The following is a 25791-nucleotide window of genomic DNA, read 5'->3' on the forward strand; positions in this document are numbered from 1 at the left end:
ACGATTGATCCCGAATCGAATACTCGAAGCGTTCGGGGAGAAGGAATCACACCTTAACAGTTGGACGTACAAATGACCACTGGAATGTTCTTGATTGTACACTTAGGTGCATTGTTTGTACTTCTTTGCTCAAAGAACTAATTCAGGAAAAACATCTAATGCTTCAAGTTAAAAGCCTCGAGGGAGAGGCAGTATCAGTTACCTCCGACTATTTGCCTGACCCTATCCAAGGGGGTTGTTAGCGGCGCCGGATACGTGGACCAAACCCGCCGCGAGAGGTCTCTCCATGGGTGCTACTTGAAGCAGGAGGACGCTTGGGTGCCAAGGGAGGCTCTGGCCGTAAATCCATTGCCTCCGGATCGTGCACAAGAGGCCGACGTGACTCGAGATGGGATCTCGAGGCCCGCATACTAGTCAACGGGTGGAAACTTGGAATAGCGATCCCTAAGGATTACTGGAATAGCCTTCGGGCGGATTATATGATGTATTCCAAAGACTGATAAATAAATATCAAATGTTGAAAAGGAACTTGCTTGACATTGTTTTTCTATGTCAGTGCTTAAGTTACGTGAAGGATCCAGTGACTAAATGGTTATATAAGGAAGATGTTTTTGCTTATCAAACTAAATGTGGTAGGTAATTAGATAACTAAACCAACCCGAGGAAAGTGTGGTGGATGTGTCCCTGGGTCCATCCTACGAAAGGATGGTCCCGATTAGCCGGAAACTTTTCTCAAATGAAATTTATAGTGAGGCAACAATGACCTAGAATCTAGAGAGCTAGAGTCCCGATTTATGTTGTTTTAGGGGAACGGAATGGGACTAGGCCTTATGGGCAGAGAGGTCGAGCTTTGCATCCCTCTCATTTTCCATTCTCATTGAATCAAGTGTAGCATAAATCTGCTTCGACCCTAATGTTTCTGCGCAAAGTAGTTCGTTTGGGCTCGATGCTAGCTACCTTCTAGGAACTTGACAATTAGGAAAACCCTGATTTAGGTCGGGGTCCTAAGTGGGAACGGCCGGAATGCTTCCACTTTGTGGCAGACTCGGGAAGACCTAGATCGCAAACCCCGTGACATTCCTTGGGAGTACCGGGCAGCGCTTTCTAGACTTTCTTCCCGATGGGCTGCTAAGACGTGTTCCACAAGTGGACAGGGGGACATGTTACAAGGAGTCACTGCAAGATGAAGGAGAAGAAGTAGGAGAATTTGTAACCCTAGATGAGGAAAGAGATACAATCTATATAGAGCATTACCAAGAGGTGGGTATCTTTGCAATATATCATTCTCTTGCTAGTTCTACAAAAGAAGAAGAACCAATTTCTCTTATCCAATCTCAGATTACTTTTTCTCATCAAATGGCTGAGAGATTCTTGCATTTAGTGTTGGGTAGAGTAGTTGAATTGCAGACTTCTATAGAGCGGTAGCAAAGAGGTCTTTGAATTTCAATTCCTCACCTTTGTTTGAGAAAGGAGGTAGCCCATAATGAATCTAAATCAACTAGTTAACCATAAGGTTAGGGCTTCCAAGGTTTTTGGAAAAAGGAAGAAATATTTGGATTGCCATGTGGCCTAGTTCAAGACAAGATGGCTTGTTAGTGGGGTTGGAGAAGCTTGAGGCCAAGAGAGGAGAAGGTGGCAAGCCAATCTCATAGTAGAAACACAAAGCCTCATGAGCCTACAGATGTATGAGATGTCTCAAGGGAGCCTTCATAAAGAAAAAGAAAAGAGATGTGGAGCAACTATCTGGTTTGAAGTCGCATAAGGAGAATTGGCCTTAGACACACATATAAGGCACCAATTTGCACATCTTATAGGTATCCTCTCCCAAGGCAGTCCCTGTCGCATCTAGGGAAATCTTGTATGTACTCATCCAAAACCATTCTATGAAATCACCTCGACAAGACATGTGAATTAGTGGTGACAACTAAATCTTGGACCTCTTGCAACTAAGCCATCAAGAGCAACAACCCTAATTGCAAGATTTAACTACATTTAAGGAAGGACCAACCCTAAGAAAAGAGTAGTTTGATCCATGCAAGCAGTTGCATCAAAAGGTTGAATCATCAAAAAGAGAATCAACAAATTGTGAAGAATCTTGTACTAATTGTGGTTTACTGCTCATGTGCACACATCACACTTGAATTGCAAAGTTCAAAATCTACTTGAGCATCACTACTACAATAGTTCTTGAATAGCATAAGAGCACATTGCTCATGAAAAATCAAAAGCCTAATTGTTCATAGTGCACTAGCATTCATCTCAAAGGGAATGAATAAACCAACCAAATAGGAAAAAGTCAGGAAGAAGAGACCATAAAGTTGAGGGAAAGAGTGATGAAGAATCAACCATCAACTAACCCTAAGTCAATAGCTTGAAAAAAATAACATCATTGGAGGACAAATCCTATCCTTGAAATGACCACCCTAGAGCTACACTAGATAGAGACCCCGGCCTTACTGGCCAACAAGGGTTAACCTAAGAGTTAAGCTCATGAATGTGAGCAAGAAGGACAAGGTAGAAATCTACAATTATATTAGCCACCTTTGAAGACTTTACAAGATTATCCCAATGATTGAATAGCCCACATAGAAGGTTGTCTCCATAATGTTTATTAATACGGTTGGAAATGAGAGATTGTACAAAGCACTAGCCAACAATTCAAGTCTACAAAGAGACACATTGGCCAGTTTTTTTGAAGAAGCAATACATGTTGATGACTTGCTAAAGGAAAGGAACATTCAAGCTCTTCAATCGATAGGCATCATCACCATACATGGTGAAACATCCATCGTCCATAGTGAGCAACCTCTCTCAAACATGTAAGAAAAAGGAAAAGGTGTGGACCTCACTCAAGAAATGGTTGGCCTTAAACTAGAGCTTACAAAGCTTTAGGATGCAGTGAAGTGACCCATGAGGGCCCACATAAAGTGCATTCATTGTGGCAAAAGCCACCTTGCAATGGAGTGTCCTAAGCCTTGTCCACACATGCACAAAATACAAGAGATATAGGCATGAATCCATGCACTGTCAACTATGTAGGAAGTCTCCTATCCACATCACTATCCACACCCATTCTATGAAATGAATAGATCACTCACTAATGGGAGGGGAGCTCTAGTGGTGCTATCAACACCCAAGGGAAAAAATATCCACAACACCTAGGGTGGACATCAATCCAGCAAGAATACCTAGATCACTTGGATCTATCATCAATCATCCACCTAGTGATGCACCTATGCACTTCATGGAAGAGCCACTCAAAGATGAACCTTACATAAACTCATATGTCATTTATGAAAAGGAGGGATAACTTGTGCTCATGGGTTCTAGTGATGTATTTAGGAAGACAAAGAGATCAAGCAATGAGGGGAGCACAAAAACCTCTCACCTATACTAAACTTGTGGCCAGCCATGACATATCTCATCAAGATATCCCAGGAAATAATAGGCTAATAAAGAGAAGGTGGATCTAAGATTCCCCAAGTGTGGTGTAGCACATTTGTATGCCGATTTCACTAGGGAGAAATCTTCTATTAGTTTGACAATTGTACTTTCTATACCACTAAAACTTTTTTGTGTGGAAGTCCTCGACAATGACACCACTCCAATACCACCCTTGAACATAATGACTAGAGCCCAAGAAAAGGAGGCCAACATCTCAATATTAGGACCTAGTAATATAGATATATCTTCTATCAAAAGGAAGACCAAAAGAAGAGAAAAAAGAGTGGGAGCAAAATTCACCCTTAAAACAAACCCAGTGCTACAACATTTAACTAAGGGAAAACGTGTCCCTAATGCAGAGGCAAAAATATATTCTCTCTGAGGATGAAAGAAAAGGGGATCGCAAAGGAAAGAGAGTACCTTGATCCAAACCAATAGTTGAAAATAGTGGAAAAGGTGAGAAGCTAGCTGAGGGAAGCACAAATGCATCTCCAAGCTATAAAACCCATATTGGAAAATGAGCTACATGACCACTCAAGCATGAGCCCACCTTCATCTCCCACATACATGGGATTGGAGGGAAATAAAATGCCTAAGGAATCTCAAAAAGAGTCAAGGGCCATGCAAACATTGAGCCATGAAAACAAAGTGTTAGAGAGCATAGGCATAAAGTAATAAATTCCAATCTCTTGGCCTCTCTAACCTTGATAACACCAATCTGTCTGCCACCCAGAGAGTTATTGAAACAAAGTGCCACACTTTAGAAAGCATGGAAGGAATGGATAGAAGGACTAATACAATCAAAAGGAGAAATTATGTAGGGTTATGAGGCTAAAACACATATACCAAACCTAACCCTAAACCCCATGTTAGAAACCCTACAAGTTAATGCCTTCTAGAAGAGAACCATGCACATATGGTTCTTCCTATTGTAATCTTAGGTGATGCAACTAGAAAGGGAATTATTGACATTGGGAAAAGAGCTAGTATTCTCACCCATACAATTGTATAGGCTTGGGGTAACCCATCTATGGAACTAGCTCATTTTAATGTTACATTGGCCAATGGAATAAAAGTAAGACCTTTTGGGGTGCTAAAGAACTAGCCAATTAAGATTGCAAGTATCCAATTGTCAATTAAATGTATAGTCATGAAGGGAGTTGATTACAATATCCTGCTAGGAAGAACATGGATGAGGAATGCACATGTAATTGAGAACTAGGGCAATGGCTTGATGTTCTTTAGTAATTGCACAAAGGTAGTCAAAATTGAGATGGACACATGGAAGTTCTCACCAATTGGCCTAGATGCTACATTGGCTATGCTAAAAAGTGAATTCAAAACCATGCCAAAATACAATCTGTTCATGAAGTACATCCCTTGTCTTGATGATGAGTGAGACTCAGCGCACATTCTTGCAACCATTAACTTGCCCCTTTTGGACGATAAGGATGACCATAGATGAGTTGCTTATAGAGCAAGTAATGTAAAAATGCAAGACACGATGGTAGAAACCTCAAACTATGCCCTACCTATAGGACCAATCTACATGCTAGCCTGAAGTGCAAATAGGATTCCTCGCATGATCTATCAAGCACCTACCAGTAAACTAGAACTACAATGAGAATCTTAAGAGTTTCTAAATAAAGCATTGTGTAACAACCCTAGCACAAATTTGAAACCTCTAAAGGAACACGTGGATGCTTGAAAATGGAAGTGGACCAAGGTATATGGCATAAAACTCCTATATAGTTGGGCTCTTCTAGATGAGAGCAATAATCTAAACCACAATGCACTTTTTGACAATGAACCTTCAATGAACTAGACAATGAAAATGCCTACACCAATTGCAAATTTGAGAGAGAGCTTAGACAATGAAATTGATGCAATCAAATATGACACGATGGACATACAATAGAGAAAATTGTGATAAACAGTAAACCTAGAGAACCACCCATGTTGCCCATTGATGGAATAGTCAAGATGGAGGGACTCTGATTAAACTTAGCTTAAGTACCTTGAGGTTGTAGACAATGAGCAAGCAGGGCTCAACCAAGAAAAATTAGTCACACTATATGATATTGGAGTCAATTTGAGCTACAACCACTACTTGAAACACCTCATCTAGCAAAGGATGCAACTATAACTCTAATTCAAAACTTAGCTCTAACACTGAATCTAGAAATCCGATTACCACCTAAGACTCGATGCACCAAGGGGGGCCTTCTAGTCCACTTAAGGTGCAAAAAGTTGAAGAAGGAAAGGAGAAGGACCACCAAGGATTCAAAATCTGAGAAGTAGGAAAAGCACAAAGATCTCCGTAAAACTTCACTAAGTTTAAGAAATGAAATTGAATCATGGTATTGCTAGGAGCTAAGCATCAAGGATGAAGCAATGAGTTGATAGAGAGACCGGCCAAGCAATGAGTTGATAGAGAGACCGGCCAAGTTAAAGGAGGTCAATCTAGCTGAAGACAATGCCAAACCTCAACCCATCTTTATAGTTGATGACCTTACCAAGGATGAGGAAACAAATCTCGTAAATCTCTTGATAGAATTCAAAGATGTGTTCTCCTAATCTATAGAAGATCTGAAAGAGAAAGATCATAGCATCATCACCCACAATATCCAATAAAACAATGCCCATATGCAATGAATCCTAAATACACATATGCTATCAAGGAGAGAATAGATAAACTCTTAAACATGAGATTCATTTATGAAATCAAGCATACATATTGGGTTTCACCTATATCAACGTTGTGGCAAAGAAAAACATAAAGATTAGAGGGTATATGAACTACAAAAAGGTCAATGCAGCATAAAGAGATATAAGTATCCATTGCCCTACACAAACCACACATTGAAAAGGGTTGCAAGAAAGGAGGCTTATATTTCGTTGACTTATTTTTGAGCTACAATCAAGTGCAAGTTCATCTGAATGATAGGCACAAAATAGTGTTTGCCACTAGTAGTGTTTGCATGCATAGTGATTCTCTTTGGTATGACTAACACTCCCTACACTTTTCAATGACTCGTGTGTACCATATTCAAGGCACACTCTACAAATGGTTGGAAGTTTTTGTGGATGATCTTTGCAAACACATCAACTCGGCAGAGCATATAGAAAAGCTCAAAGTAGTTTTTGAGCATTGTAGCGAGCATTGTAGATAATACAATCTCTCTTTGAACCTTTTAAGGTACCAATTCTAGTAAAGCATGTTTGTATCCCGGGATATATAATTTCCAAGCATGACATTGTAAATAACTTCTCAAAAGTCAAATTTATTGTCAACCTTACTTTTGTAGGTGATGCCACTAGGAAAGGATGGGTATTTTCTATTCAAAACAAGAGTGATGTCGTCGATGCATTTTCTTTGCCTATGTAAAAAATCAGGCAAGAAAGAAGCTCAAATTCTTAAGGATCAACAAGTGGTGGAGAGTATATTTCTCATGCATTTTAGAACTTTTGTGACATGCATGGCATTAAAAGATAGTTAACAACCCTATAAAACCCAACTCAAAATGGGATGGCTAAAAAATTGAATATGACTATTCAAGAGAGGGTTTATAGTATGCTATCTAATGTAGATCTCACGTGTGGTTTTGGGCTAAAGCTTGTAAGACAACTATTCACTCAATTAACAAGTCACCTAGCAAGCCATTAGATGGAAAGATTTTAGAAGACATGGTTTGGCAAGAGACCTTCCTATGATCACTTGTGGGTGTTTACCTAATGAAGTTTACATGCATGTATCTAAGAACAAGTGATACAAGCTTGATCCTAAATTTAAGAAGTGCATATTTCTAAGAATAAGTGAGACATGGTTGATCCTTAATTCAAGAAGTGCATCTTTCTTGGATATGGCAATTCAAGTGAGATGGGTTATCATCTTTGGGATCCTAGAGATAAGAAGGTAGTGCAAAGCCATGATGTTATCTTCAATGAGAATAAGATGCATAAATAGGCTATCAAGTCATTTGAGTTACATACAGTAGTGTTCCAAGAGGATGGACAACTACCTCTCGATGAGAATGTATGACCTATCCCACATGATGCAAGGCTTGGACAACTAGGTAATGTTGAGGTGGGAGTAACATAGTCACGTGTGGGAAACCTTATATTGGGCATGATAGAAGACAATTTGGATAGGCAAGGGCTCAAGTTGAGCCGGTGTGACAATACATTATATGCCAGTTTCTAAATCTCAAGAGAGATCACACTGTCATTTGACTATGTCATGCTGACATAATGTGGTGCATGTTCATGCTATATTGTTGCATGCCAGAAATGATAGTTGAAAGTGGATAAAAGGTATGTAGCTAGAGGTGGATTCTTTGTTCAAGCATGTTACCTAGGAGTTGGTTCCTTTGCATAAAGGCAATGAATGCATACATTAAAGCAACCATGCATTTCCATGCAACTACGTCTACAAGTTGAAAATGTCTCAATATGATGCACTACCTAAGTATAAGGCAAGCTCCTCTATCTATGCAAAAGGCATTGACTCCTTGCACTCTGCACTCCAACCATGAGTGGATGATGCTCTGATACCATTTGAGAGGAAGTCATGGGATGTGGAGTCATGAGAGAGAGAGAGAGGGGGGGGTACACAAGAAGTTTTTATGGGTTTCATTACCCTTATTCTTCATTATCTTCACTTATATATGAATGTATAGTGTGTACATGTACAAAGGATGTCCATCTAACCTTTGGCCATTGGCCTTTACCCCAACATCAATAAAGAAGTTTTATGCCTACATATGGAGCTCATAGTGCATTGAAAAATTAGAGATATGTTTCAATATTTGTTTTTCTAGACTGTGATCAAGCCACTTTCAAGTTTCCAAGTGGAAATTTTGTGTTCTTCAAATACTTAAACCCTTTTTATATGAAATACCCATTTTATGAAGTGGAAAACATAATGGCATATTCTATAAGCATGCTAAGAACGTGGATGGTATACATGCATTAAGGTTAGGGTTTGAATCCATCCTACATTATAATCAAGACCAATTTTGATTAGAAATGGCAATACATTTTGTCATGGGATTGGCTTGAACTTAGAAAGACAAGTATTTTTTATGTGGAGGTTGATGGTGACTCACAGCTAGTATTCTATGCACCACAAGGGCAACAAAGAACAATGCAGTTGTAGCTCAACAAAGAGAAGATAGACAAACATCAAAAGCCACTATCCCTAACTAAGAACATGGATAATTTAAGATGCATCAAAAGAACCTTAATATTAAGAAACTTCTTATTAGGCTAGCTCCATTTTGAAGCCAGTATGTAGTTTGATACCAATATTATTTTTGTACTTACCTCCAATGTATTTGTAATATAAAGTTCATTGAAATGCTAAAGTTCAATAGCATTAAAGTCCATTTGTGCTTTGTGAAGAAGTATGCCATAAACATAAGATATTCAAAACATCTTTGGACTACTTGAAGAAGTTTCTACACTAGTTGTGATTCCATGCATCTTGCAAGGTTCAATCCATTTATGCTTAAGGCCAAGATGACTAAGAGAACTAGCTACAAAGGCCAAATGTGGCATCCCAATGACCATGGTTTGGGCCACCAAATGTTGTAGTGATCAGACCACTCCCATATGCCCTTGCCTAGTACGTGACATACATCTCCCCCTCCTAGTTCAACTCCTACCTCTCTTATGTCTACAATGTCTCCAACATTTGCAAAGATTCCATCACTGGTGAGGCCTATTGGTTTGCACTTGCTACTACCTCTTTTCCAACAACCCCCTCCTCTTCAATGTTTCACCTCCTACCATTGCAGCCTCATGGATGTACACAAAACATGGGTGGCCCTCATGTGCTCTCTCTCTCTCTCTCTCTCTCTCTCTCTCTCTCTCTCTCTCTCTCTCTCTCTCTCTCTCTCTCTCTCTCTCTCTCTCTCTCTCTCTCTCTCTCTCTCTCTCTCTCTCTCTCTCTCTCTCTCTCTCTCTCTCTCTCTCTCTCTCTCTCTCTCTCTCTCTCTCTCTCTCTCTCTCTCTCTCTCTCTCTCTCTCTCTCTCTCTCTCTCTCTCTCTCTACACACACACACACACACACCCATGTCTATTTGTTAGTCTTGGGGCTACAAAGACAATCTCTCTTTGAAATACATTGGTCATGGTCATTGTAGCCCCTATTGCCTCTTTTGAAGATATGTGCATCACAAGCTTGAGTGGCCACAACAATAAGATCACCATCAACTTCCTTGATATGTCACAATAGGATGCCCTTCACCCATGCATCATAGCAGCATGCCCACCATTCCCACATCTTCCAAGGTGCATGTCTGAATTTGCAAGCAAAGAAACAAAATGCACAAAGTGCTCAAATTAGTTGTAATGGTGATGGTGATTGTGGTGATGGCTAATATAGGCATGATAGGAAAGGGAGAACCTAAAAGACTGCCTTCTTGGCACAAAAGGGATCTTAGTACTTGAGTTGTTGCCCAACATTGTGGCCACAATAACCTCTTCCCCAATTGGAAGATTTTTGAGAATTTCTTGTTTGATGCCATGGTTGTCACATCATCTCATGCCAATGTCGTGTGCTTTAAAAGGCAATCTTGGACACATTGCATCACATGCATAAGGCAATATTGGACACATTGCATTGCTATGTTGTATGTACAAGGCTATCTTGGACACATTTACCTCAACTTCAACAAATAGAGAAACCAAGAAGGATAATGTTCACTTGCACTTTACTACATATCCTAAATACATGTATGGAGAGAGAGAGAGAGAGAGAGAGAGAGAGAACCTTTGCAAACACAAATTAGAGTGATTGTGCCTACCCTATTTAGTGTCTTTCATCCATGTTTCCCTATGAACAAAGAGAGAGAGAGAGAGAAATAGAGACAGAGATAGCAACTCTCACACGCCAACTTCAATTTAATGTAAGGAATTCCCATGGGCATAGAGAGAGAGAGAGAGAGAGAGAGCTTAGAAAGGTCGAATCCTCAAGCGCCAGCTCATGTAATTTAATGAGAGGGAATACCCATGGGGGAGAGAGAGAAACTGAGAGAGAGCTAGGTTTGGGAATGCTATCCAACTACCACATAGGATTTGTATTAGGTTAATGAAATCCCTCAATTATAAGTTTAGTAGATAAACAAGATAGGTTCTTGAAAGAGAAAATAGGTAGCCCAAATCATTTATGGGAGGATAGGTACTATAGAAGCTAACAAGAAAGATATTACAAATTGATCATTTACAACATTTGTCAATTCAAGAGAAATAAGAAGAGCGAAGGAATAACTAGAAAAGAAATCATCCTCAAATATATCTTATGCCATCCTTCGTGCTCATGTTGAATGTCATTAAAAATTTCCTTGTATATGGATAATGATGGTTGTTATCTCAAGTCATCCATGAGTTGTCATTCATGAAAATTGGTGGTCAACGTTGTTTGATATATCTAGATGTTTGTTGACTAGCATCAAATAATAGAAATGCAATACCTTTGTTGTGTTGCCCTAGTGGTCTCTCCATCCCATTACAATCCATGTGTGCATGCAATGCAGTACCAAACATGCAAGTTGTCATGTTGGCTAGATGGCTTTGATTATTCTTTAATTTAGTGAGAAAAGACGCATCTCTCTCAATCTTACATGCAAATTTTACTTTTATTTTCAATCATCGGTTTCCTCTTTACAAATCTATTCCGATAGCATTAGCTAAGTTGTTTGATTGTTTGTGGGGTGTTTTCTATTTTCATGTAACTTTAAATATGCAAATAAATCCTTCAATAACATTAAAAACTAAGATTCTCTTTCTAGGAAAAGCTAAGCAATGGTACAATCATGTAATTTACAAGAGCATAACTTGCATTTAAAAGAGCATATTGAAGTGGATTAATGTACCACCTATATTTTGACCCTTGAGGAGATTGATGTGTAAGCAATATGCGAGAGAGAGAGAGAGAGAGAGAGAGAGAGAGAGAGAGAGGAAGGAATCTATGATGATTGGCTGACTAAGAAGGGACAAATCTATGATGAGGGATAGAGAGACTTAAGAAAAACATGTTGTTGATGCATATGTGCATATGTATGCATAATAAAGGGCCACAATCACATTAAAATATGTAAACAAACATGCGTATACATACACACATGAATACACATGCATATCAAAGAGCACTATCACAATGTTCTAACCCAATCACACAAAGTGAACAAAATTTGTCCCTATCTTTTATGTGACAAGTGAACAATGATTACCAAACCTTGTAAATCGACTATTCCACAATCTTGATTTTTTTTAAGCTTTGTGTGTGTATCTGTGGTGCTTTCCTTTGAAAGCTCTACATGGCTTCTCAAAGAGACTTTGATAATCATAAATACCCTCAACAAAGGTGGTGCCAATTGCTTGAGCACCCTTGCTCATATGCTTGCAATAGATTGGCCCCAACACACAACCCCATTCCAATCCAATTATGGCATGTGATATGTGGTGGAGCGGGTTCAATTATCTTAAGTCTAGCTTGCTTGAGGGAATTACTATGCCAAATGCAATGGTCCCCCCCCTATGGATGAACTTTGGATTATAACTAGTTGTAAATCAATGCCTTGATAAATGAAAGTGGCATTCTCTCTCTCTCTCTCTCTCTCTCTCTCTCTCTCTCTCTCTCTCTCTCTCTTCTCTCTCTCTCTCTCTCTCTCTCTCTCTCTCTCTCTCTCTCTCTCTCTCTCTCTCTCTCTCTCTCTCTCTCTCTCTCTCTCTCTCTCTCTCTCTCTCTCTCTCTCTCTCTCTCTCTCTCTCTCTCTCTCTCTCTCTCTCTCTGGAGGAGGAGGAGGAGGATATCCTACTAATCAAGTTGGGACACAAAGGTAATACATGTGGTTCTATAATAAAAGTATGGACCGCATTAAAAGTATTTATTCATCTACTAAACATGCTCTAGCTAGAGTCCCACAAGTATGGCCAACAACCAGTGGTAAACTCTAAGCGCAAATGAAATCAAAATGTTGGACACCAAGGGGTGTGTTCCCCAAAGCAACACAACAAATGGAGAGAAATGAAGCCACCTATAGACATTAGCAAATAACTCACAAATTGTAACCAAAAAGATTGATTTTGTCCCTCTTTTATCCTTACTCTCACAACAATTATGGAGGACCACACAATGGTCAAACCCTTAAAGTATGAGGTGTTCAAAGTAGAGCCAACCAACTCATGTGACGGAGAAATGCTACAACATACACAACCAACTTGTGTGATGGAGGAATGCTACAACATACACAACAAAGAATCCAATATCTAGTTTTCATGATTTTGTAAATCGTGCAACAAAAGCAAATGCATAACTTGCATGAAAAGCACATGTAATAGGTGTACCTACTGGGGGTAAAGGCGCATCTACCTAACCACTTGTGTATTCATTACACTAATAATACCTACGTACCTGTACACTTTATGTGGCGAGTGCTCATCATTGTCACTTCATTCTTGGAGTTCCCACATAGGATGTCTCTCTCTCTTGCTCTCTTGCTCCATCTGCCATAGCTCTTGTTGTGCTCTTATTCCTACTTGTGTACTTCCACTCGAGCTCTACCTTTCAACTGGTATTAGAGCCAACCATTTGAGGAGCTTCTTCATCCTTTGCTTCAACCTGAATTCAAAGCTTCAACTCAAGGTTTCATGATAGTCATTGTTTCTTCCTCTTGAGGTATGCATTGAGTCTTTCCTTCTTCCGGCTTGTTCCACCTTGCTCTATGCTTGTTGAGAGCTTCCTAATGCTTAGCTAAGCATTGTTGAGTGCTTATTGAGCTAAGGGGTATCCATTTTATCTATTTTTGAGTGGATACAGAGTATGCTATAGAAGTTGTGGACAGCTATGGCAACTTGACAGCATTGTCGTGTTCTGGCCACAGTGTTTGCATACATGATCGAATTTAGGCATTATATAGCTAGAAATAAAGAGCACAATGAGAGCTATAGATCTATGCACTCATAGAGTCAATTTGTGTAGTTTTATATTCTCTATTTCACACAATATAATAGTTTTTTTTTGTACAGCAAATAGTAAATTCCATAATGCATGTTTGATGCTTCAAGGATGCTATTTTGGTGCCCAAATGATATGGTTATGCTTTTAGGGGACTGATTTGATCTTAAAGTAGCTCAGATTTCATTGCCATTTCAGTGTTGTAATAACAGGAAGCAAGCATTTATCAGTGAGAATCTAATGCCTAATGCTCATTGATGCTTTATGGGATACTTAGTGGATGTATCGCTACTTCAATTGTTATGTATACTTCTTGATATACTGTGGCATGCTTTTGAGCTAAGATTTGGGCTCCATTACATTGATCTTGGATGTGGTTATATGCCTTGGTTACTTCAGTGGCTTATGTAGTTTACGGTCTTGAAGAATCTATTGGGTTTTATGCTCCTCACTTATGCTATAACTTGGATACTCGGATGTCATGTACTTGATGTTTTTAGCTTGCATTGCTCATTTGGCATTCAATTTTGTTCCAATGGGAGTTACCTATGCTACTTTGGATGTTATATAGAGCTTTGGATTTATGTAGTTGAGCTTGAGATTACCTTCACCGAGACCATGGGACACTTACTTCATGTACATGCTCTCTTGATAGATACCATTACCCTACAATGGGCTAACTTGATTACTTACTTTAGACCTAGCACTTATGTATGTCAGTGTGTTGTCAGTGATATTTATGTGCTTTTAGGTTATGTATTGAGATTTGCTAAGTGGGTTATGCATTTGGTAGCTCTCCTCTCTTTACCCTCAGATCTCCTATGTGCATGATGTCTATGCCTCCCGCTTATATGGTTATTGATACACTGCAGTTGTGGCATCCTTCAATGACAGTTGTTTCTAGTCTTTCTTTCTTGGTTTCTCACACCTAGTTGTTGGCATATTACTTTACCATTGTTTATTACAACAGCCTATCATTTTAGTTTTATGTATTCTATCTGAGGGAAATCACTTGGATTTTATGGTTACTTAATTATAGTTAGTGGATAGCTCATCCTTCTGGCAATTTCTCTTGCTTAGCGTTGGATTTGGTTGTGATTTTGGGACTATTTTTCTCTCATTTATAGCAGCCTGTTTGTCTTGGATTGTACCTTCATCTCTTGCATTATGGCTACTAGGTCGAATGATAGTGGTATACAGTAGCCTGTTTGTCTTGGATTGTACCTTCATCTCTTGCATTATGGCTACTAGGTCAAATGACAGTGGTGTCTTTAATATTGAGAAGTTGGATGGCATAAGTTATAGCTATTAGAAGGCATAAATCTGATAGGTTCTAGTGCAAAAATTACAAATTAAGCCATTGAGACATGAGGGCATAAAGCCCGAACACTTCGATGCTAAGGATTAGGCTGAATTGAATGAGTTATCTAAATCTACAATCATTTTGTCACTCTCTAAGCAGGTCTACTATAATGTTGTCTCTAATAGGTAAACCACATGGGAGTTATGGGATAAGATTTGCAATGTCTATGACAAGTAGAGCCCTGGTCTCAGATGTATTGGTAAAGAAACTCATGGACCTTTGTATGAAGGAGGGGACCTCCATGTCCACCCACATAAATGAGTTTCATTCTATTTTCAGCCACTTTTCTTTGCAGGACATTGAATTTAAGGACAATATTCCTCCCTTGCTCTTGTTGGTCATATTGCCTGAGTCATGGGACACATTCCATACTGCTATGTGTGCAAATATGCCTATACTAGTGGGATGAAATTGCATGATGTAGAGGGTGCGCTCTTGATTGAAGAGGTTAATAGAAAGAATGTTGATGCTTCCACACCTCTCATGCTTTGATAATCAAAGACAATAATGGTAGGAGCAGTAATGTCTGCCATGGGAGAGACTCTCAAATGTCTCATTCACAATCATGCGGACAGTCTTGTAGTAAGTCCCGTGGCTGTAAGTCCACAATGACTTGTCACTATTGTGGAAAATAAGGTCATATTCAACCATAGTGTCATAAAATGCATGATGACAAGCTCAAAGAAAGGGAAAAGAATAAAGATGCAGGAAAAGAATGATGATCACAACATTGTCCCTAGCAAGTCCAGTATCATTGAAGAGATTAATGTCATGCAGATTGTTTCTAATGATGACTACATACTTGTAGGTTCTTCTCTTGGTACTTCACAATTGATTGATACCTTGTCTACCTATGCTCAGTACCGATTACTTGATTCAAGGGCTTCATTTCATGTCACCCCTCATCGAGCGTGGTTCCACTCCTATTGCAACATGACAAGATCTGTTAGATTGGATAATGACCTGGCCTTGGATATTGTTAGTATTGGAAATATCCAGCTACTTCAATTTCCTTCAAGTAGTATGTTTACTTTACATGTTGTACGTCATGTTTTGACTTTGGCCAAAAGTTTGCGACAATTGAATGATGTAGGTTATATTGTATCTTTTGATGATTCCTTTTGGAAGCTTACATGTGGAAATCTTGACTGGCACAAAATGCCAAGTTTGGCACTCTTTATCCCTTACTTATATTTGGGTCTATCGACCATGTTTTGGCAGTGGGACTACCGTACCATATGTATCGTTATGGCATCGTCGCCTTGAGCACATGTCATTAAAGGGAATGAAAATGCTTACCCATTTGCAATATCTTTCGCCCCTTGACTATAAGTGTTTTGATTCTTGGATCATTGTCTTTATGGCAAGTAGGCTCTTAACTCACACAAGAAGTCGGGTATTATGCGTATGGGTGAGCCTCTGGCTCTTATTCATTCTAACATTTGTGGACCTATGTCCTACAAGTCGTTAGGTGGTGTAAAGTATTTTGTTACTTTCATTAATGATCACTTGCATAAGGTCTGGGCATACCCCACAAAGCACAAATCGAAAGCCTTGGCTACCTTTCAGTGTTGGCTTGCTTCTGTTAAGAACCAGTCTGGATATAGGCTCAAATGCCTACGATCTGACAATGGGGGCGAGTATGTACCTAAAGCCTTCGAGCAATTTTGTGATGAGAGCGGTATTAAGTGTCAGTTGACCATCACGTACATCCTGTCCTAGAATGGTATGGCTAAGTAAATGAATAGGACAATCTAGAAGCAAGTTCATAGTATGCTTAGCCAAGCAAGCTTACCACAACACCTTTAGGCTAGGACAATTACTACTATCATACATTTGATAAATCAATCTCCATGCACTGCTCTTAACTATCAAGTTGCAAACAAGGTATAGTCCCCATCATATACTCATTTGCGTGTCTTTGGTTGTGAGGCTTTCTGCCATGTTTCCAAGGACAAGTGCAATAAGTTGGATCCTAAGTCTATGAAATGCATCTTTCTTGGTTATGGGGATGCATGTGAGATAGGCTACCACATATGGGATCCACAAGCTCGAAAGGTTGTTCGCAATAATGATATTGTTTTCCATGAGGAGAAAATGCATAAGCAACCTAAGTAGGTCGGTGAGGTACGCAGGGTGATATTTTAGAGGAGCCTCTTATTACTGTACAACCAACTAGACAACCTACAACAGTTGATGCTCCAATGGCCTAGAACCATGATGTTGGACACGAGGTATAGGCCCTACAATCTATTGTGCAGCCATCTACTAGAGATAGATGTTAGCCTAATTGATTTGCGCCCTCTATAGATTGTGTTATGTGGTGGCATATACTAGTGATCCTTTTACCTATGATGAGGCCATGTGCAAAGGTGATAGTCACTTTTGGGAGAGAGCCATGTAATTAGAGTATGACTCGCTACAAAAAAATAATATGTGGGATTTGGTTCCTTTGCCTACTAGTGGAAAATGTACTTTGTCGTGCAAGTGGTTCACAAGTTGAAAAGTACCCCTAGATGCCCCAATCCAATCTATAAGGTCAAATTGGTTGCTAAGGGTTTTAAATAAGAGCATGGTGTTGACTTTGATGAAGTCTTATCTTCTATCATCAAGATGACAACCCTACACTTAGTTTGTACAACTTAATTTGGACCTCTATGAGATGGATGTCAAGACAGATTTCTTACATAGGGACTTGCATGATGAGATTTATATGCAACAGCCTAAGGGCTTTGAGGAAAAAGATAGGGAATACCTAGTTTGCAAGTTGAGAAAGAGCCTAAATTATGGCCTTAAGTAGACACTTAGGGAATAGTACCACAGGTTCGATGCTTTCATACATTCCAAGGGATATGCTCGTAGTAATATGGATCCGTATTTATACATGTAGAAGGCTAGTTATGGTAACCTTATGATTTTGGTACTCTATATTGATGATATATTGATTGCTGGGAGTGCTTGTGATGAGTTGGATGCCTTGAAAAATCAGCTCAAGAAAAGATTTGAGATAAAGGTCATGGGACATGCCTCACATATTGTTGGGATACACATCACACGCAATTGCTCTACTGGTCTCCTTTACTTGTAGCAAAAGGAGTACATCCAAAAGGTTTTTGAGTGGTTTCATATGCAAGATGTTAAGCCTATTGGTTATCCTTTACCTTCTCATGTCAAGGTTAGTCAAGCTAATTGTTTGTAGTCTGATGTGCAAAAGGTCGATATGGCCAAGATCCCTTATGCATCTACAATGGGTAGTTTGATCTATACCATGATAACCACTCATCCTAACATAGTATTTACAATGGAAGTTATGGTACACTATATGGCTACACTTGGCACGCGATATTGGGATGTGGTGAAGGGTATCATGAGGTACCTTAAGTGTTAAGATATCGAGCTCCACTCGTGATATGCCAGGGTGACCGTTGTGCATTTATGTCACCGACTTGTCAGTTGTTGCAGATGCGGTTGGTACACCGCCCATGAATAATAGCTAGATGACAACTATCCTTATCTACTCTAGTTCGTGGCTCAGTTAGTATGCCACCTTAGTTAGTTGAGTTTGGTTTGAGACCCATATATAGGATTCTTCTACTTCTTTCTACGAGAGTTCTTTTTGGCTTACACAACTAAGAAGAGGAAAACTGTTTTCAGCCTCCACCTTTGTGTGTATTCTCCCATTGTGCAAGCGAGAAAGCTACAAGTGAGACTCCTTCCTTCCCACAATCTTGACATGGTATCAGAGCCTTGTTCGTGGTAAGGAGCTCAAGAAAGCAAACCAAGTTCGTGGTGTTCTAGTAAGAGGACCAGTGTTGCTTTCATTTTTCTGTTTTGGGAGCAAGTCTCTGCAGGTAGCACAGCCGGAAAGTGCAAGAGTGCATTGTCTTAGGTTGAGACGCCCTCGCGGTGAAGCAAGAGGACAGTATATGTTGCGAGAACGGGCTTTAGCCCTTGGTGACCCTGTTTTTTTTATTTGAGGCCATTTCGGGGGCTGTTTTGGAGGCGGAAGTTTTCTGCACACACTCAGGAAAAGGCCCAATTTTATGCTGTGCGACCACTGTTCTACAGGTCGGTGAAAAGTTACTGTAGAAATTGCATCGTATGCCTGTGCGCAGAGACATTGGAAGTTACAGAATCATCCTTGTTGCCTGTTGATGCAAAATCGTCACTAGGAAGTGACTGCGTGGTCAAATACCACTTTCATCAGTTTTGCAGATTTGCCCTTGTGAGGCTGAAGCTGTGTTCTTTACAATGACAGAATTTTTTGCAGTGTTCTGTAATGGCGTCTGATTCTCTTTCGCAGATTGTCATTGAAAAGCTTGACAAGAACAACTTCCAAGCATGGAAGTTCAGAATGACAAATTTCCTTATGGAAAAAGGATATTGGGAATTCGTTGCAGGAAATGAAGAAGAACCAGTTCTTCCTGATGTTCCCAATCAACAGCAAATGCAGGCATTTAAATCATGGCATGAGAGAGCCAGGAAAGTTATGTACTGGATGTCTATCAGCATTTCAGACTCTATGATTGTGCATATTCAAGATGCAAGTACGCCATGGGATACTTTGTCAAAAATGTATAGCACAAATACGCAAGCCAGGAAAATGCAGCTCAAGCAAGAGTTGCACAATGTGCAAAAAGAAAGTATGAGCATCAATGACTACCACATGAAGGTGAAAAAGATTGCAGATGCACTTGCTTCCATTGGGTCGCCAATGGAAGATGATGATTTAGTTTCTGTGACCTTGAATGGTCTAGAAAAGGATTATGCACAATTCCGAACATCCATTTCCGTCTGTGAAAGATTTTCTGATTTTGAGGAGTTGATTGCTCTTCTAATTTCTGAGGAGCAGAGAAATGGTGGTGCATCTTCTTCAGGAGGAATTTCAAAAAAAGTTGTCTTCTACTCAAATGCTGAAAGAGGTAGAGGCAAAGGTAGAGGAGGCCGATCTGGAGGCCGTGGTAGAAATCAGAATATGCAGCAAACTCAAGAAAACTAGTCCTATGGAGGAGGACGTGGTAACTCTAGAGGCAGGGGGAGCCAAAGATGTCGTGGTGGATAGCAAAGAGGCCAAAATGCAAACAGTAATGTTGAATGCTACTACTGTGGTAAAATGGGTCATATGGCTAAAGACTGTTATAAAAAGCAGAATGACATCATGAATGGAAAATTGCAACAAGGGAATTATGCATCTTCTAGTAGATAGGGTGATGACAGAAATGAGCATTTGTTTATGGTGCAGCACATGAACAATTCTGTGACAAGTGCAGAAGAAAGCAACGATGTATGGTATGTTGACTCAGGTGCATCAAATCACATGACAGGTCATACAGAATGGATGGAGGATGCAAGGAAAATGGAAAAATCAGGATTTGTGGAGATTGGTGATGATACTGCACATCCTATTGTGCAGATTGGAAAATTTCCTTTATCTATGCAGGATGGGAAAAAAAATACATGTCCGATGTATTTCATGTCTCAAATATCACCAAGAATCTGGTTTCTGTTGGTCAAATGGTTGAGCAGGGCTTGCAGGTCAGATTTAATCCTCATCGATGCTTTGTTGAGGATATGAAAAATAAAGGTCGCTTGATAGCAAAAGGAAAGAAGAAATGCAGAATGTTTACGTTGGATGCAGACATGCCTGAATTGAGTGCAGCAATGTTTGCACATGGGACCGGTATAGTCGCAGATATTGATATCTGGCATAAACGCATTGGTCATGTTAATGTAGAGCGACTTAAATCAATGCAGGCCCAACATATTATTATAGGATTGCCTTAATTCAAGGTTGCAGAAATGCATAAGGTATGTGAAGCCTGTCGATTTGGAAAACATGCAAGGAAACCATTTCCTAGACATGTTCAAGAGAGTAAGAAGCCATTGGAATTAATCCACTCTGTATGTGGACTACTAAAGCTGCATCTCTTGGAGGCTGTCATTATTTTGTCACTTTTATTGATGACTATAGCAGAAAAGTTTAGGTGTATTTTATGAAAAAGAAAATTGAAGTTTTTGGGCATTTCAAAACTCTTAAAGCTATGGTTGAAAAAGAAACAGGCTTGCAAATAAAATGCCTAAGGTCAGATGGAGGGGAAGAGTACCTCTCAAATGAGTTTGCAAGGTTCCTGCAGGAGCATGGCATAAAGCAGCAATATTCATGCAGTCATACCCCACAACAAAATGGAATTGCAGAAAGGAAAAACAGGCATATTGGAGAGGTATCTCGTGCCATGCTTAATGAAAAAGACCTGCCAGATTTTTATTGGGTTGAGGCAGTTGCTACAGTAGTCTACATAATGAACAGGACTCCCACTGCATCAATACATGGGATGACTCCAGAGGAGAGGTATACTGGTAGGAAACCAGATATTTCTCATTTGAAGATTTTTGGTTGCATTGCCTATGTTCATGTGCCAGATAAGTTGAGATCCAAGTTGGATCCAAAAGCTGAGAAGTGCATCTTTATTGGTTACTCTCTACAGCAAAAGAGTATAGATGCTATAACCCTTCTACTCGTAAGTTTATAGTGAGCAGAGATGTTGTTTTTTATGAGATGAGTAGCTGGTATAAACCAGTAAATGTGATTGATGATGTAGATGCACAAAATGGTAATGCTGCACAGAATTCACAGCAGCAGTCACAAAATATTAGTGGACCTGGAGCGTCCTCTAGCAGTGGTTCACATTCTTCGCCATGGACAGGTAGATTGAGATCAAGAGAATCTTCTCAAAGCAATGCAGATAGTGTTATTCAGGTATCACAAAAAGGAAAAGAGACGGTAGATCAGCCCATGTTTGATGTGAATGCAGGTCACTCTTATGTGGATGGTGAATCCAATGGCTCAGAACAGAGCATTGATGATGAGTTGGGTATTCCTTCTATTGTTACACCTGGAGTAAGGAAGACCAGGGATGTTTTGAGAGCACCTGGGAGTGAACCTACTTTGCGCAGGTCTACCAGAGCTAGGTATCCTGTGGATAGGCTGAAATATGATGGATTTACAACCATTCTCTATGCCTATATGGTCAAAGTGATACAGGAACCAGAACCCACTTCTTTTGAGCAAGCCATGGGAAAAGAAAAATGGGAGAAAGCCATGGATGAAGAAATGGATGCCTTGGAAGCAAATGCTACATGGGAATTGGTATCTTTGCCTAAAAGTAAGAATGTAATTGGTTGTAAGTGGGTTTATAAGGTGAAGCACAATGCAGATGGTTCTGTGAACAGATACAAGGCAAGATTAGTAGTCAAGGGGTATGCACAAACATATGGCATTGATTATGAAGAAACATTCAGTCAGGTTGCAAGGATGGCAACCGTAAGAGCAGTCATTGCTATGGCTGCATCAAAGGAATGGTCTTTACATCAGATGGATGTAAAGAATGCCTTCTTGCATGGTGATTTGCAAGAAGAGGTATATATGGAGCAACCACCAGGTTATGTGTATGTTGTTCATCCTGAGTTTGTTTGCAGGTTGAAGAAAGCCTTGTATGGCTAGAAGCAAGCACCTAGAGCATGGTCTGACAAGATAGGACAGTATCTTGTCACTATTGGCTTTCAAATTTCCAAGGCAGATTTCTCACTTTATGTGAGAAAAACAGAGAAAGGTATTATACTACTTGTCATTTATGTTGATGATTTGATTATGACAGGTGACAGTGATAAAGATATCCTTCATGTGAAAATGCTATTGAAGCAGAAGTTTGAGATGAAGGATTTGGGAGAGCTGCGTTATTTCTTGGGCATTGAGGTGATTAGATCACCAAGTGGGATACGGCTCTTGCAGAGGCAGTATGGATTGGACATGCTGTCCAAATATGGGATGATAGGCTGTAAGCCTATTTCAGTCCCTTTGGAGCAGAATGTGAAGCTGAGCGCAGATGCAGGTGAGCTTCTGGAAGACCCTACTATGTACAGACGCATAGTAGGAAGTTTGATTTATATGACTATTACCAGGCCAGATTTGAGCTATGATGTTGGATTGGTAAGTCAGTTTATGCAGGCTCTAAGGAAACCACATTTGGATGCGGCTAGACGCATACTTAGGTATGTGAAGTCCACATTGTAGTATGGACTATTTTACTGGGGTTCAGATACAGTTGCATGGATACACTGATGCTGATTGGACTGGTAGTATTTCTGATAGACGATCTACCAGTGGATATGTGTTCTCTTTTGGGAGTGCTGCAGTCACTTGGAGCAGCAAGAAACAACCTACAGTTGCCTTGTCGAGCACAGAGGCTGAGTACAGGGGCGCAGCAATGGCTACATGTGAGGTAGCTTGGTTGCATAAGCTACTTTATGATATGCATCAGTCTACAGATGGGTCAGTTGTCATTTATTGTGACAACATGAGTAGTATACACTTGGCAAATAACCCAGTCTATCATGCTAGAACAAAGCACATTGAGGTGCATTATCACTATGTGCGGGAGAGGGTTTTAGTAGGTCTTATTGATCTAGTTTATGTCAGCACAGAGGATCAGGTAGCTGACATATTTACGAAGGCATTGGGCGCAGAGAAGTTACGCAAGTTCAAATACCTGCTTGGTGTGCAGGAATTGGGATTGAGCTCGAGGGGGATTGTTGAGATATCGAGCTCCACTCGTGATATGCCAAGGTGACCGTTGTGCATTTATGTCACCGACTTGTCAGTTGCAGATGCGGTTGGTACACCGCCCATGAATAATAGCTAGATGACAGCTATCCTTATCTACTCTAGTTCGTGGCTCAGTTAGTAAGCCACCTTAGTTAGTTGAGTTTGGTTTGAGACCCATATATAGGGTTCTTCTATTTCTTTGTACAAGAGTTGTTTTGGCTTACACAACTAAGAAGAGGAAAACTGTTTTCAGCCTCCACCTTTGTGTGTATTCCCCCATTGTGCAAGCAAGAAAGCTACAAGTGAGACTCCTTCCTTCTCTCCCACAATCTTGACATTAAGGACACTACAAATATGTGCATATGTTATGGTGGCCACGATACAGGAGTTGTGGGCTACACAAACTCCAATTATGGACATGTAGATAGTAGAAAGTCCACCTCTAGCTATGTCTTCACCTTTGTTGGAAGCGTTGTTTCTTCGATGTCCAACATGCAAAAATGCACAGTCCTATCTACTACAAAGGCAAAGTATGTTGCAACCACTGAAGCTTGCAAGGAGGCTCTCTAATTAGGCCGTTTGGTCGTAGACCTTGGTATTGCTGATGTGGTCCCTACATTGCATTCAGATTCTATGAGTACCATTCAGTTGGCTAAGAATCCAATCTTCCAAGTGACACAAAGCACATTGAGGTGTGATATCTCTTCATCAAGGAGGTGGTAGAGGACAAGTCTGTTGAGCTTGTCAAGATCTCGACTAACAAGAATCTTGCAAATCTACTCACTAAAATTCTCTCAACAAAACGTTTTTCCTTTCTTAGGAAGATGATGGCCGTATGATGAGATGACATTCATCTTATGATGTATCATGTGTGTGCGTGTGTGCATGTGCGCATGCATACATGATTGCACACATGCACGTGTACATGTGCACATGCAAACAAAGAGGAGAGAGAGAGAGAGAGAGAGAGAGAGAGAGAGAGAGAGAGAGAGAGATATGGAGAGATGGCAACAAAGGAGGAGGTAGTGGTGTTGGTGGTGATGAAAACAAGTGTGGCAAAGGTGGAACAAATAGAATATGTGGAACAAAAATGATAGGTTACCAAAAATACCTCTCCAAACCTCAATCCAAAAGCTCACTCCTTATACGTGCATTCAACACTGGCAACTATTTATAGGGGATTCCAATCAGGTGGGGCCTATGTACATGATTTGGCTAGCAACAAGCTAGCATTGCTCTCTAAGGGATCTCAACCTATTACTCTTTGCATCCCACATGGTGTCATTGACCTTTTGATTATCAAAAGTAACAGAAGTCATTACGAGCATGTAGCACTTCAAAATATAGTACCAAGGTCACCTCACAAAGGTATAAGTAAACCACCTTGAAACAATATGGAAGGTCCCTTTTCTATGAAATTAAAAATCGTAAATCATGGACACGTACTATTAGAATTTGGTAGATTTATACCCTTTGGTATCCCCTTAAGCCTAGCTAGATTACATCTTCATTTTGAGTGATTGGCTTTGCATTCAACTAGTGGTGAAGGGGCCAAAAGGGTTTCTTTTGCCAAGGACTTCTCATAGCCTCATAGCAATAGCTTTTCACTCCCCTTGTGAAATGAGGGATTGTGTAAAGAGGTACCTTCTTTGAAGGGCTTTACCTTCAAATTTTTGAAGGGGCAACCATTTTTGCCCACACCAAATATGTATAATACTCATGTTGAGCAACTTGCCTTTTATGTCTCTTATGTGTAGCATATGTTATTAGCATTACCCTTTAGGGCATATGCTTATACAATGGTCCAAAAAATTTACGCCCATTGTTAACTTCAACTAAGTGGTACACTTAGCCTTGAAATATACAAATATCTCGCTTTTCAAGAAAGAGGAGTTTATTTGAGAAAATTAAAGAAAAAGGACTCTCTCTCTCTCTCAAAAAAAAAAAGGGCAATTCTCTTGTACACCCTTGTTTCCTTATGCTTTGTACAATGGAGTCCTAAATTGTGTTCAATGTCTTAAGACATAATTCTACTTCATTGTTATTTTATGGTGCTTTAAATGTCACATATGGTTGGAAAACTATTATATGTTCTTCTTGGAGCTTGGGGCACCTTGTTCTTGAACTTTGGACATTAGTGAGATACTATTTGTAGGGAGTTGTTTCTTCTTTTAGTGCTTTATCCTTGAGCAATCTCTTTCATGCCATCTTTGGGCATTTTGTTATTCCAAACAATCATTAGAGATCTAATAACAACAATTTGTATCAATCAAACACCACCAACTGTGAAACAAAATCAGATTTTTTCAAGTGATCTATGATAATGGGCAAATAAAGCTTCTAGCTTAGTGCATTAAGGAACAAGTTGATCTATAGGCCCTTTATATCCTAGCGAGGACCCTCCAGCTATGTATCAATAAA

Source organism: Lygodium microphyllum, chromosome 17 (genome assembly GCF_053477565.2).
Source record: "Lygodium microphyllum isolate KBCC chromosome 17, Lygodium_microphyllum_v1.1.10, whole genome shotgun sequence".
Taxonomy (NCBI): Eukaryota; Viridiplantae; Streptophyta; class Polypodiopsida; order Schizaeales; family Lygodiaceae; genus Lygodium; species Lygodium microphyllum.